Here is a 16,420-nt window from a genome sequence, read left to right on the forward strand (position 1 = left end):
AGTTTTATTTAGCTTTACTTTTTTTAACATCTGGTAGTATTGCCCGCGATTGCAGTTGTTGTTGGTGTTCTTCTGCTTTCTGCAGTCATATCTCTCGCTACTGCATAAAAACGCACTAAAATGCCCATTCAAAGAAAGTGAAACACCAATTTTTTATAGAATTACTTAAAGAGCGTTGTATGCGTGACAAATTGTTTTTAAAATGTGCACTTTTTTAAATAAATGTGTTATGGTTATGTACAATTTAATTAATGAGTTTTTTCGTTAAGCGAAACTCTTTTGTTAAGGGAACTTTTTTGCTACAATATATTTGAGGTTATGTAAGAAGATAAGGTGCTCTTTTTGTAAAAATGGCGTTATAGTTTTTCAGTTCAGTTCAGTAGTATTTTGTTGCTTATTTTTACTATGAATACACCTCTTGATGCCCTATGCCCCACTAAGGATTGATGACCGGAAGAAACGATTTCACCTCTATGGTTTTAATACGCATTCAGTAAGTTCAAACGCTTTTTAAAATGTGTAAAAAGGTTTTCAATCTTAAGAACAGTTGAGAGAAGAAGATTTGATATTCTTGCATAACCTTAAAAGGAACAAAAAATTAAATTTGCACTTCCAAAATATCAAATTTTATAAGAATCAGCAAATTTTCATTAGCACTAAAATATTCTCAGTGTGACCTTTTTAACATTCTTTTGTTTAATAATACAGTTTTCTTTAACGTACAGTTTCGGTAGCTTTGATTTAAAAAAAAAAAAAAACAAACACCAAACTTAAAAATTTTAACATTTTGGGTATAAAAAAGCACTAAATTTATTGCGAAGAGCAAATGATTGGCAACACTGCACAACTCGGCAAACGTGACGTCACGCACTCTCTGATGGGCGCAATCTTGTTTCTATCATTCTTGATCGGAGAACATATAACTGCACATTTTGTAAAACTAGGTACACATTTATTTTTGGTGGAATTTGGCATTGTTTGTGCACCTCTGTCATTGCCCTTGCTTGAAATTATTGATTATAAGATGCGATAAAAAGGAAAACTTAACCACAAAAACGAGAAATCTATAAATTATATTTTGATTATTTGTTTGGACAACACAAAAATTTGTAAACAAACTCCAGCTGATATATTCTCTTCTACCGGTTTTTTGCAAGTGAGGGCAAATTTCGCGTTCGTTAACTTTTTTGCTTTTTCTGCTCTTCAAGAGGGAATTCCCGCTTACGCTCTTGATTTAGATTGACGGCTGGTAAAGGCTAATTTTGTTATAAACTATAATTATAGTTTAAGTAAAGAGGTAAGTACGCACATATTTGTTTTATTTTTCGCTCTGTCCAGAATATATCGAATTACGCTTTGACAAGCGTAAGCTTTTTGCTCTTTACCTTTGCTCCATCTACGGTAATGTAATGAACAGTGGCAGTTGAATATGTTAACATGATATTATTTGTTTCCAGAAAGCTATAGTCATTTTCTGAATTATCAGAAACACGAACCTTAACAAGCATTTCTTTTAATTCTATTGCGCTTAGAAGTGAGCTAAAAAGAAACATTTAAAAGCTAGAGGCTATTATTCACAACTGATACGGGAGTATATTTTGTTGTCAAGTTCTCTCTTCTTACGCATTTAATTTTTAGTATTTGTCACTCGTTAGATGTGCGTGAATTTGTAAGACGCCATACTAGCACATTGCTTTTGTTCGGTATGCTGCTGTTATTTTTACAGCTTATCATTCGGATCGTATAAATTTGAAAAGGTACAGTAGGTAATACAGCGAACTCTTTAAATCTTGCAAATCCGTTGGTATATTATGATTCATGCAGCTAATTCACTAGTCGATTGACATTACGTGGCAAAATAATTTTCCTGTCTTATTCAGTTATATTTGGCAAGATAATACGGCTGTCATTGTGATGCTTTTTACCATGGCTTGTCGGCAGGCTTAATTGAACGCTATCCGAAAATTTGTATAAAATTATTTGGAATTAGACTAAATTACTTGAAATTAGACTTAACAGATTCTCAACTTATACCTCAAGTGAAAACAATATTTATTTTTAGTAGCAAAGTAGAGCAGACATTTTAAGGAAGAGTTCCAAACGTTAGTGCCCATGTATGGTACGCAATGCCCAAGAGAACTTGCTCCATCTCTTCACTGTACTTTTACTAAATAATGGGGTTTTCACTTTTTCGTATTACTCCAGAACTCATTTAATTTATTTATAATATTATTTATCGATTTCAAATATCAGATAACGAAGATGTTCATGCGGTTTTACTACAAAGAAGCTGAAATCGCAATTGTCCTTTAATCGTAGTTGTGCTTGGTCGTTCACTAACAGTATCCTCTCTATGCGTTTCACATATTTTTATTCGCAGCCTCGGAACCATTTATAACCACTTTGAGACATAATACTTTTATCAGGCCCATGGCTTCAAACTCTTTAACTCTCTATGGAATCTGTTTTCTACATTAGCCGACGATTTTGAAAATGCCCCAAATTTCTTGGTTGCTTTATAATTCAAAGTTCCAAAGATCAAAGACCTGTGGAAATTTAGCGAGCAGCATATTTGCAAAACATATTAACCTTCTAGTCTCAACTTGAATGAGTTTTTTCAATCCTTTTTTAAAATGGATATGGAAAATTTTTCCAAGAGCCATCGAAAGTGAACAACTCTTACCGATAAAAGAAAACAACACTTTGCAACTTGTGTAGACCGCCGAGTGGTTTGCCCAATTTTTTATGTCTTCATGATAGTCGGTTCTACGTAACCGGAATGCCCTGGATTAATATCCAGCCAAGTACTGTACCTTCAGCAGCATTCTCCGTACATATTGGGGGATGTTTATGCTGCTACAACAACCTTAGAAATTTGAATTGTAATGTATCATCATAGATAATGGGTTCTGCATTTGGCCCTTGCTGAGTAAATTTTTGATAGAGTGTAGTCAACGAACAACGAATGTCATATAACACTATGCAACAAAATTATTACTTTTTAATATCACTTGGAAATGATTAGAACCTTTTTGAAGTTCAAGTTGAATGAATTACACTATGCAACAATATTTTACTTTTTGGATTGGAAATTAATCAGCCACGTTTCATAGCTTGCGAGTAATGAATTTAAATTCAAGTATGCGTGTTGTTGATAAAATCTACACTATGCAGCACAATTTTTTAATTTTGATATCACTGGGAGTATCCCTTTTTGATTACTTGTGGGTAAAATAATTCGATTGAAAGATTAACGCACTGCTTAAGAAATTACACTATGTCACACAATTTTTTGTTGGAAGTGGGAAGTGATAATCCGTTTTTGATAGCTTGTGCTTAATTTAATTTCAATTAAGATAAACGTGCGATTGCACGAACTACACTATGGAATAAAATTTTATTTTTGGAAATCACTGGGAAGTGATCATCCGTTATTAATTACTTGTGGGTAAAATAATTCGATTCCCAGCATAACGCGCAGCTAAAATAATTACACTATGCAACAAAAATATATTTTTTGAAAATCCCTTGGATGGGATTATCCGTTTTCGATAGCTTGTGGGTAATTGAATTTGAATTCAAGCAAACGTGCATATGCAAGAACTACACTGTGCAGCAAAATTTTATTTTTTAGATATCACTGAGAAGACATTAGCCACATTTCATAGCTGTAGCGAGCTAAATACAAATTCAGTCCCGAAAATTCTCCTTTACGTCAGAGCTTTGGGGAAATTTAGCACAAACTATGGAAATAATGGATTTAAGTAATGTATGTTTGACAGAAATTATTACAAATGTGGTTAAGCTGTTACTATTTTGTGAGACGATATTAATATTTTAAGGCTGACTTGAGCTATGGAGACTCATTTTGTTCAATCGCAATATATTGTGTATAAAGTATGTATGTAAGCCTCTGTTGTCACTTGAAAATTTTATTGCAATATCAATTGCGAAAAATTATTCAAATTTCTGTTATTCAATTCTAGTACTTAGCAAAAATGTAGTGTTGCATAGTGTAATTATATGTAATAACTCTTTTATGCAAGTAATATTTTTCTTTCTTTAGAGCTCCAGTTATCTACATCCATAATTTATAAAAATTCGCCACCAAAAAGAGGAACGGAAATAAATAAATCTCTAAATGTTTTTGTGATAACACATCTAGTCCAAAGTATGCAATGTGTATCGGTAAATTTAATCGAATCGATGCTGAATTCTTTTGTGGATGCAAACAAATAAATATTATAGGCGCGTTGAAATTTTTGAAAGTGACCCAACAGCTTTTGCCGAGAGAAGTGTTTAGAAAAGTGCTATGATCCTGTGACAAGGGAATTGGACTTGGTGAGCTACTCTGAGTGAATAGCGAATTAAATTCAAGAGTCGTGAAAAGTGCGGCAAAATGAGCGAAGAAAGAATTATAGAAGAAATGGAGAAAGGTTAGTGAAAATGATAAGAAAATTTTGACGGTAAAAGAAAATTCCCTTGAAAATCTTAAATAATTATATACTCTTTTAGAAATGCGGAAAGTGATTTATGTGAATAAAATATTTTTTTTATATACCATAGTAATACAAAAGTGCTTAATTAAGGGCACATATAAATTTGTTTTTTATTTAGTTTTTCCTTTTGTATTATTTCACTAAGCTTTTAACATATCCTCGAGCTCAAAAAGAAATTACCCAGAATATAAAATTCATATTGTGGCTGATGTACTGAGATAGAATATTAATTATTTATAAAAATTTATTGACTGATTGAATCCAAGTTGACGAATTTCAAATAGCGGATCTTTCAAATTTCATTACATCTTGATGAAAATGTACACTTTGCGATTTCAAGGTTCCTGATTGTGAATCTAAATTCTGAAATTTCAGAATATTTTCAAAGTTACCAGAAAAACTTTAAATGAATGAATGAAAAAGCATTGCGAAAATATATTAATCATATTTCATACGCCATTAAAATTTTGTAACCCTAAAAAAACTTCTTTATTGTTTTGAAACTTGGTGCTACTTAGCTATAGTAAAGCCAATATTACAGGGTCCGGCTCTCGAAGTGTAACCAATTAAAAAGGCCATAAATTTAGTTTGGAAAATTCTTTTTATTTAATTAAAGATAAAAAATGTGTGAAAATAATACACAATTAAGAATCAATTTACTTTCGCTCGATATGACCACCTGTTGCCTTGACTGTGGCCTTGAGACGGTCCAGAAACGAATCGCACGCTTCCCGATTGTGACTTGTAGGTATTTTGTCCCACTCGCCGACAAGGGTTTTTTTGAGCGCCTCGTAACTGGTGAATCTTTTAGTTCCGCACTTGCTCTCCAAAATGTCTCAAAGAGAATAATCAATCGAATTCGCGTCTTGTGACTTTGAGAGCCATTGTGTGGACGTTATGAAGTTTTGAACGTTGTTTTTTAGTCATTCTTGGTTCACTCGAGCTTTGTGAGACGGTGCCGAGTCCTGTTGAAACGTCTATGGTCTGCCACCGAAATGTTTGTCTGCCCGAGGCTTCAAATCAACCTTCAGAATACTTTCCCAATAATATTTCGCATTTACCTTGACGCCAGGCTCGATGAAAACGATTGGAGATCGCCCATCTGCGGTTACAGCGCACAGTGGTTCCGCCATAGGACATTGGATGAAAATAGTCACGTTAAAATTATGCAACAATATTTAGCTAAATGTTAGTTCATTAGTCATAGTAACTTAGAGTATAAAAGAAATTTCAACTGCACAAACACTTCTCTTATAATTGTGCCTCCAAAGTAAGAGAATTTGAAAAGTGATAGTTAGCGTGGTCTCCGCTCCGTACTTACGCAGTTCCGGGAAGTGTTATTTTTCTAAGAATTACTGTGTTTATGACCTGTTGTACAATGGAAATTCAAGTTGAAGGTATGTAAAACATGTTGAACGTTTTCTTATCTTTTTTAATTATTATTTGATGGGTTTTCAGACCGTACGAAATACGTACTTTAAAATTTCCCATTTTTTTTTTATAAGAAGTTTGTAAAGTTTTAACTAAGTTCGCACGAATTCGCACAAATGAAACATACATTAAAATATTCTTACATATGTCCTCTTTAAGGAAAAATAGTTTCCAGCTGCGATGACCTCCGACTGCGCTTGATATAGGGTCTAATCTGTACCTATGTGACTCATCTACGAGTAAATGTTAGATTTGTGGTGCGACACCTAAAGAAATGAATGACGTAGAAAAGTGTAGAAACAAACAAGTAAACTCCAGTAGATTTGAATTTGGTTTATCACCCCTGCATTCTTGGATTAGATTTTTTGAATACTTTATTCATGTTTCTTATAGAATCGAATTTAAAAGGTGGCAAGCACGTTCATCTGAGGAAAAAGCACTTTTAGCTAAGAGAAAGGAATTCGTTCAGAGGGAGTTTAGAGAACAATTAGGCTTGATAGTTGACAAACCGCGAAGTGGAGGAAGTGGCACCTCTAATGATGGAAATACAGCACGAAAATTTTTCCTTCATTCAACCATATCATCCGAAATCACAGGAATAGACAAACACGTTATAGACAGATGTAGTTATCTCCTACAATGTCTTTCATCTGGTTTTAAAATTAATTCGAATAAATTCAAAATATACGCACTAGACACTGCTAAAATTCTAGTTAGTAAATATTCATGGTATAATTTACCTGCATCAGTTCATAAAGTGCTCATTCATGGGTCGGAGGTAATCGATCATTGTTTATTATCAATTGGATCAATCATGTAATAAATTAGTGAAACAATTCAGACGTGACAATACCAGAAAGCACTCAAGAACTGTAACTAACACGGATCTTTTACACAGGCTTCTTCTTAATTCCGATCCATTTATATCTAGTCTACGAAAATTACCATGTAAAAAGAAATCTACAATATGATGTCAAGAGAAGTGTTAGATTTACTGAGTTAAAAGTTTTGTATTTCTAAGTAATATACATTAACTTTTTGGAAAGTGAATATTTTATTATTTTCATAAATAAGAATAAGTTAACTCATCCTTTCGGAATTTAATGTTTTTTTCTATTACTGTTTATAATTTAAGATTTATGCAAAACCTTAAACGGAACAAAAATATTTTATGTAAAAAATGTGTGTACCTAATTTTCCTTTGACTTTTTATATTAATTATATATTACTTTATTATATATTATTATTATTATATCTTATATATATTCTTATCATATATATATTACTTTTTATATGTCTTAATGTTTTTTTAACAAATAAAAACATTTATCAACTTAAAAACGTACTAAAAAGTCATTTATCACGCCAAAAGTTCCTATGACCGCTCTTCCTACGCAGCGGGACCACTGTGCAGCGGTCCAAACATTTACCATAACGAATCGATGGCTCAAATTCCCGTATGAACGGCTCGCATGTCGGTCAAATAAACCCTATCGTTTTGAGAGTTTACGAATTGATCAATTTGAAAAATGTGCTCGCCAGAAAACACAACGTTCGGAAATTTACGGCTTTCGGCCAAACGAAGCAACTCCTTCGCTCTCTCAAGTGTGACTTGTTGCTGCTTTGGTGTGAGGTCATGCCCCTTTTGGATCTTGTAAGGCTTGATTTTGAGATCATTTTTCAGTATGCGGCAGATGCAACGGTCAGATATTTTCAGTTCTTTCGCTGGTGCCCGTGCATCAGGTGCGCGAGCGGTCTGAAGTTGGTTAAACTTCGAGTGCAGGACCTTGTACTACTTTGGTGTGGTGGACTGCACTAAGAAAACCGACATATAAAAAACCTATAGAAAATATTCAACGTCTTCGTGCACTCTGCATTGAGAACTGCTCCAACGGCAGCGCTTTAAATAATACTCAACCTGCCACCGATTGATTTTGCGGCGGAATGTCTAGCAGCTAAATCTGCCGTAAGACTCAGCGCGACAGGCGAATTTACTCGTAAAAGATTCGGGCACAGCTCAATAGGGATGAGTTACAGGGTCAAGCTGAAGTATATGACCCCGAAATGCAATTAAGTGAAGAAATTCCAGGCAACAATGCAAGAAGAGGCATGGAAGGAAGGAATGAAACCTAACCCAAATACTCTTAATATATTTATCGATGACACGAAACTGTTAGACGGAGTAGGGTCAGGGATCTATTGCGCAGAGCTAGGCATCACGCAGCCATTTAAACTCCCCGACCACTACAGTATCTTTCTAGCAGAAGTCTTTCCTGTAGGTAAAGCTGCAAAAATAGCATTCGCAAAGACATCAATCAACTCCTATCTATTGGGTACCAGGATATAAGGGCTGTATGAAATGAAATTGTAGATGAGATTGGCAAAAGCGCTGTTTACATACCATTTGAATAAGAAAACAATGCCTCGTTGCGGACATGAAAGTCCGGATAGGAACAATCTAACCACTTGCAAAACAGAATGCAGATAAATTCGCCAAATTTGTACCAGCCACGTCCAGAAAAGAGAGCAGAACTATCATAGGTATACTGACTGGCCATAAGTTGCTGGCAGCACACGCATACAAGATGGGAATTACAAACAACGATAGCTGCAGATGTTGCTATGAACTGGAAGCGAGGGAAACGCTAGAACACCTTCTATGTTCGTGCCCTAAGTTAGCTAGAACCAGATTAAAATGCTTAGGGGCTCTACAATATCAGAAGTTAGAATTCCTCTCGGAGTTTACTTAGATTCGCAAAATACGCAAGCGTATTACAAGATGTCTACTACAAAAAAACGCAAACCTCTGGCTCCATCTGGTAACACTAAGGGTCTATGTGATGGCTTTCAGTCAGCTAGGTCAACCTAACCAAGCCTATATTTTTATTACAAAATAGTGATGTCTATATACTTTTCCAACGGTGTGCACTCGTATATGAGAAACAGAGGTACAAACCAATAATGGCTAGGGAAAGTATGTTTGCTTAATTTCGCTGTGAATCATCTGTCAGAAAGGTATTTATTTCTTAAAATTGCCATGTTGGCTTGATAGAGATCGCTTTTGTGTAAAATCCCTACACGCCAAACATGGGCCCCATCAAGAAAAATTGCAAGCAAATCGAAGACGTCAAAGAGTCTACATACTTTTGTAGATAAATTTGTGACGGTGTGACTTTTGTGGCTGCCACTTGCCATAGTTTAAATAGTTTATTGATTTGTTAAATGAAAAACAGCAATAAAATTATTACTTTACAATTGCGTATCAGCTGCCAAGGCTTACGACTCATACTCCAAATAAATAAAGTATGAATTTCTCATAATGTTGCATTTATATATAAATACAAAAAAACAAAAAATAATAACAATATTCATAAACTAATTTATAACAATGTATTTGTCAAAAAATCAGATAAAAATTCCGGCAGAGTAGAGTAGAAAATTCGCAAAATAAATAAATAACCACCAAGTAAAGATTCGTTGTACCATCGGCATTGGTCACATTTGATAGTAGCATCAAGCGTTAAAATTTTCTACCTATCCCAATTATTAGAACTGTGGTGAAACGTAGCAATAATTGCGGGTGTAAGGGATCAGCAGGATGAAAGTAATTTGCTGATTATGAGTATGTTGCCGAAAGAAAGAAAAAAGTAGCGGCCACTGTCTGACATTTGAGTTTAATTATAAAATATAAGGCACTCAAATTGTGGTTAATCTTTATGATCGCAACGCCAAGATTTTTAGTGATTTATGCTGGGTGTGATTAAGTTGTTTCCCTTCAAGTTGATTTGAATTAATGAATTGGGTTTACCAAATACATATGTGGTTGGGTTAGGTTATGACGACGATGAAAGAATTTAAAGCAAAAGTGCCAATGATTAAGTAGCAGTAAATGCATAAAAAACATAAGTATTTATATACAGTGGCGTATAAATGTATGTATATAAATATTTTAATACCTAAATAAAATCTTCTTTTATTATTCAAGCGGAAACTATTTTTGTATGGAAATCAGTATGTGATATAATTTCTGTGTGGAATTTTTAATAGAGTGAACATTTCGATTCGGCGTAAGAATGTAGTTTTCTATTTTTATCGTGTAGTCATTATGTATTTTATTATATCGATGTATATCTATGTATTATAACAGCATTTTTCATTTAATTATTTCTTATTTCTTAATATAAAGTAAACAGTGATTCTTAATCAGGTTTTTTTAGTAATTTATGATGTCTGCTTTTTTTGTTACGACAGCATGCATCCTATCAGACATCTAGTCGACCAAATTATGCAAAAGATGCGATATAATTTCATTATACAACAAATCTTCGAACATCTTGTTCAACCCAGCAAGAGTTTTACGTTTCTACTTTCTCTACAGCTTTATGGTGGGTCCATGATTATCCATAGGGTTCAAATCGGTGCTGTTTTCATTTCAGTCTGTCTTATAAAAGCCGATTTCTGCTCAATAAAAAGCTATCTGCAAAGGACAAAAATTAATATAAAATTGTATTACTATTTTTTGTGATTAAATTGAAGAACAGAAAAAGTAAAAAAATAAAAAGTGAAAATTCAATTGTTTCTTCAATATTAAAAATTGTCACCACTGATGGAAAACCATTTCTGTTCCTGGACAGTGAAGGATTTAGGGAAATAATGGATCCAATTTATGAATCACTTGGCATGAACCCAATAACGGTTAATGCTTTATTAGTTATTAAGCTCGACTCGTAATGAATAATAAATATATATGTATATACATAAAAAGACAGGAAAATAACTGGAAATAAATTTAAATTGTTCTTTAAAAAAAAAAGAGGTGGTCTGTAAAGTCGGTTTACTGACGATAGTTTAACGTGATAACGTCATAAGAAAATACTGATTGAATGGTTGCATTTTTCAAAAGAAAATTTTAATTTTATTTGTTTGATAGATATTTTGTATGGATATAGAGAATGAGTTAACATTAACATAACATAATATACTTTAACATAACATAACATAACATAACATAACATAACATAACACAACATAACACAACATAACACAACACAACATAACATAACATAACATAACATAACATAACATAACATAACATAACATAACATAACATTACATAACATAACATAACATAACATAACATAACATAACATAACATAACATAACATAACATAACATAACATAACATAACATAACATAACATAACATAACATAACATAACATAACATAACATAACATAACATAACATAACATAACATAACATAACATAACATAACATAACATAACATAACATAACATAACATAACATAACATAACATAACATAACATAACATAACATAACATAACATAACATAACATAACAAATTACCCCGTATTAAAGCACTTATCAACAGCTTTCATTTGATACCCATATTGTACATACACAACCAAAGGTTACCCGGGTCCACGTTTTGACCTATATCGCAAGACCCCAGTCACGGAGCGGCATGAAAAATACTCTGTACTAAAGCATTCACCAACAGCTTTCATTTGATACCCATATTGTACATACACGTCCGAAGGTTACCCGGGTCCACGTTTTGACCTATATCTTGAGACCCTATCTACCAATAGGTATTCAAACTATACGGAAATCATCTTCAATACCTACTTAACAATGTGTGTAAGTTTGGTTTAATTCGGTTCAAAGACACGGCGGGTCCACGTTTTGGCATATATTTCGAGACCCTAGTCATCAATAGGTATGAAAATTACCCCGTATTAAAGCACTTATCAACAGCTTTCATTTGATATCCATATTGTACAAACACATTCTAGGGTCCACGTTTTGGTCTCTATCTCGAGACCATAGTCACGGAGCGGATGGAAATACTTTGAACTAAAGCATTCACCAACAGCTTCCATTTGATACCCATATTGTACATACACAACCAAAGGTTACCCGGGTCCACGTTTTGGCCTATATCTCGAGACCCTGTCTACCAATAGGTATCCAAACTATACGGAAACCATCTTCAATACCTCCTTAACAATGTGTGTAAGTTTGGTTTAATTCGGTGCAAAGACACGGCGGGTCCACGTTTTGGCATATATTTCCAGACCCTAGTCATCAATAGGTATGAAAATTACCCCGTATTAAAGCACTTATCAACAGCTTTCATTTGATACCCATATTGTACATACACAGCGAAAGGTTACCCGGGTCCACGTTTTGTTCTATATCTCGAGACCCCAGTCACGGAGCGGCATGAAAAATACTCTGTACTAAAGCATTCACCAACAGCTTCAATTTGATATCCATATTGTACAAACACATTCTAGGGTCCACGTTTTGGTCTCTATCTCGGGACCCTAGTCACGGAGCGGCATGAAAAATACTCTGGACTAAAGCATTCACCAACAGCTTCCATTTGATACCCATATTGTACATACACATCCGAAGGTTACCCGGGTCCACGTTTTGACCTATATCTCGAGCCCTATTTCCAAAATAAAATATAATCCATGTTACTCGTGGAGGATGTAGCTTTCGAATGGTGAAAGAATTTGCAGTTCATTCAATGCAATGAGCAAGGTAACTACATATGAGCAAGGTAACACTAATGAGCAAGGTAACACTAAAGAGCAAGGTAACACTAATGAGCAAGGTAACTACATATGAGCAAGGTAACACTAATGAGCAAGGTAACTACATATGAGCAAGGTAACGACACATTTTTTCGTGCGTGCAGCCTGTTAAATCGAATTATAAGACGTTATCACGTCAAAAAATTGATTTCTTCTTATCTACGAGGCAAATTAATGTGAAGACCGTTTGCATTGACTTTTTCAGTCATTTGCTCACTTACTGAGTCTCTTTCTGCGAACGTTAATCGTATCTCTCCTTACACGATGTTCTTAAAAGAGCGTCACACGAATGGCTGAACTTAATGCGCTCAAGAGAGAACAAAAAACAAAAACTAAAAGAAACGAAGTCTCTTGCTCAAAGTGAGAGCGAGTGTGTATGCTTTTTTTCGGTTGTGTTAGCGAACAGAGCGTAAAACAGTGAAAAACTAAATTGTGAGAGGAACTCCGGTTGCCATGTCACGGTAGTGATTCGCCAGACGAATTCTCGTCCAATCAGCCGTTGTTCAGACGGCAACGAAGTGACGTTATGTTAACTTTTTTCTTATATCACTAACACATTCTTAGTTTTTTCGTAAACAAACGGATTCAACTTACGTCAACCCATCAGCAGGTTCTGTAAAATTCGCTGAGAACCGGGTAACGGTCTGATATTAGCCACATCATATACTCTTTTCACCATAGCTAAATATCAAACCTGGTAATCTATCAATCTTGGGATAAAAATCGATTTTTTTTTTCATGTTATTGTAGTAAAACATTTCAAAAATACCGTGTTAAAATTTTAAGTCAATCCGAGCAAAACTTTTTAAGTTATAGAGCATAAAGCCGAGCCGCCTCAAACATCTGCAAACATAACTTAAAACTTTAAACGCGGTTTTCTCGAACCTTTTTTTTTAAAGTGCGTAGTCATTGGCATTTGAAAACTACTCAACCGATCCTTTTGAAATTTTGCACACATATTTTACATATAAAAAACCTCCCCCCAACGTTTTTTTTCGCCATTTTTGTTTTTATATTAAGGTGGTTTTACACCTACAAAATGGCGGCATTTTTTCGTCAAAAATCACTTTTTACTTCAAACGACTACTAAATGGCTGAAAATGAAAATAAATCGTCAAAATAAACGTTGGGGGGAAGTTTAACTCATACTTTAACTAAATTATTCGATTTTTTTGATTTCAGATGATTCTACGCTGAGATATGCTGACTACTGCAAAATGTATTTTTGAAAAGACGTCTACGTAAATGTGCTCTCATTCGCTCATTTTGCAATATTTTTACATGAAAATTTTACCAAATATTCTTGAAATGATACTTTATAATATGCAACAACTTTTAATAAACTGACTTGAACCGTTTCGCTACAATAAATTCATGAAAAAAGTGTTTTTTTTTAGCGTTTATCCCTTACCCCCCCCCCCCCCCTTAATAATACTTCATAAGTATATTCTGTGATTTAATGTGAGGAATATAAACTAATATTTTCACTAAAATATTTGTGTATCTTCTGTAAATTCAATAAAAACATGAATGTATGTGTTTTTTAACATTTATTGCAATTCATAAAAGTTTTTTCTTATAACTAATGGACGATTTACAAAAGAGTTTTTATTATTCGTAAAACTTAAAATAAAAATATGTAAAATTCACTTCTTTAAATAAAAAAATAAAAGTTCAGTACAAAATTTATATGTTGTGGTTTCTGAAAACTGCTTATATTTCCTCACTGAGACATTCCGTGCAGCTTTCCCTCATATGATTTTTGCAAACAAATCTGCCGCATTTAGTACACGACTTTCGGGATGATTTGTTCATATTGCGAGGGCAAATATGACAACATCCGACAAAGTTACTTGGTGATTGAGTGGGTTGTGGTGCAATGCTTGGGATGCCAAGAAGGTTGTGGGCTCGCTGCCTCATTTCCCTGGGTAGTCGAGGATTCTTTGATCTAACTTCAATTTGTGGTCGAATGAGCTACCAAGCGCATTTTTCAAGAAAATCACTCCGTTTTATATTATTTTGGGGATTATTTGCTTTATATACACAAAGAGCGTTTATACCAGCGATGTTTAGTAAATTGTAAAATATTATTGTACCATTGACCAACGACACGTATTCCTTGCAACACTATATTTCTGACATAATTGGTCCACAAGATCTACACCAATTTTTGTGTGATTATAATCGATTATCATAATTGATTTTTTTTCATCATTTGTTTGCTCATCTACTGCGTTATCATGGTGCATAGATGATATCAGGATCACTGACCGTTTTTTTTTCGGGCAGTACGACACTAGTGTACAATTTTCTTGGATACCAAAAATACTTGACTTTTCTTTATGATTCTTCCTGAGAAGGAATGTTTTGGGAACTTCGCGTTTATTTTTTCTCACAGTTCCCAAATATGTAAGCTCTTTCTTAGCAAATTATTAACCAACGATAAGCTGCTGAACCAATTGTCACCAGTAATATTGCGATTAGTTCCTGCGACTGGCTCTACCAATCGAAGAGTTATCCCTTCCGCACTATTGCTAAGTTTGTATGGTCCGTCCGGCTGAGTTCCCACATAAGTTTTTAAATTAAAAGTGTTTTTGCATCCACCATCGCGAAAGTTTTAATGCCTTGCCTTGCTTTTAGTTTTAATGTAATGCTTAAACGCGCAACGTCTTCTAAATGCTAATATATAGTTGTTCATCCACAGTAAGAAACTCACTACCAATAAAATTACTTTGAAAGTTGATCAGGAATACTTCAAAAAGTTCTCTTATAGGCGCCAATTTATCAATTGCTCTTCTCTGCTGTCTTGTATTGATGCCATCAAATCGCAGGCATCTTATCAGAAATCGAAATCGTTTCTCGCACATCGCTAGGTAGCACGATTCAACGCCGTTTCCTTGGGAATTGTCCCAAATTTTATGAAGATTTTTTCTCGAGCTTCTAAGAGCGCCAATCAAAAACAAAATGCCAATGAAAGCGCGAATTTCGGTGTCATCGGTTTCTCTTGCATCTTGATTCATTCTATCTTCTTGAAAGTAAACCCGTACTTTTTGAATATACAAATTTGTGGAAACGGTTGTTATTCTTATAACCGAATCATTCACAAATAAATTTAGGCACTCAATTACTGTTTCAACATTGCGCGCATTACCTTTTGTACCCGGCAAAAGTTTGATTATATTGTGCGAACGAATACGAACTTGCAAATTGCGTCTGGTTTTCTTCCACTTAGTGACATTGCCATCTCCTAAATAGAAATTTTGGGGATGAGATGCACCAGAATCGTCTGAAAGAATTTCATCATCGCTTGATTCTTCTAGTTCCGATTCGGTCTCGTGGTCACTCTCTTCAGCAGCATTCACATTGATATCCGTATCTTCGTCAACCTCCGTCTCGTTTTCTTCATCCATAGCATTTTCTTCACTACTTGATAGCTCGGAGAGCCATCTTTCCCATACTTCAGGATTTTTGCTGCTTTCCATCGTCTTTTTTTGGAATCAGACATAATATTATCTGAAACTAATTAAATTGGCACACTTTTGAAAAAAAAAATAAGCAAAACTTACCTGAACTTAATTCAAATCAAGCAATATTGCCGCAAGAAAAAGTAACGTCGTTAGTCACGTGGTCTACATATGTAGACCAGCACTGTTCAGACCTTGATAAAACTTACAACTTCACGTCAAACCCGCACTGAATACACTAATTGGATAAAGAGATTAATTATAAACAGCTAGTAAAAAGCTTAGGTAATTTAAGAGACAAATTTAAGGAGTTGTACGACTTTGAAAAGAAGTGGTCTACGATTGTAGACCACGTGCCTAATGAAGGGTTAAAGATCAAGAAAACGCGCCATCTTAAAGTTG

Source organism: Anastrepha ludens, chromosome 6 (assembly GCF_028408465.1).
Source record: "Anastrepha ludens isolate Willacy chromosome 6, idAnaLude1.1, whole genome shotgun sequence".
NCBI lineage: Eukaryota > Metazoa > Arthropoda > Insecta > Diptera > Tephritidae > Anastrepha > Anastrepha ludens.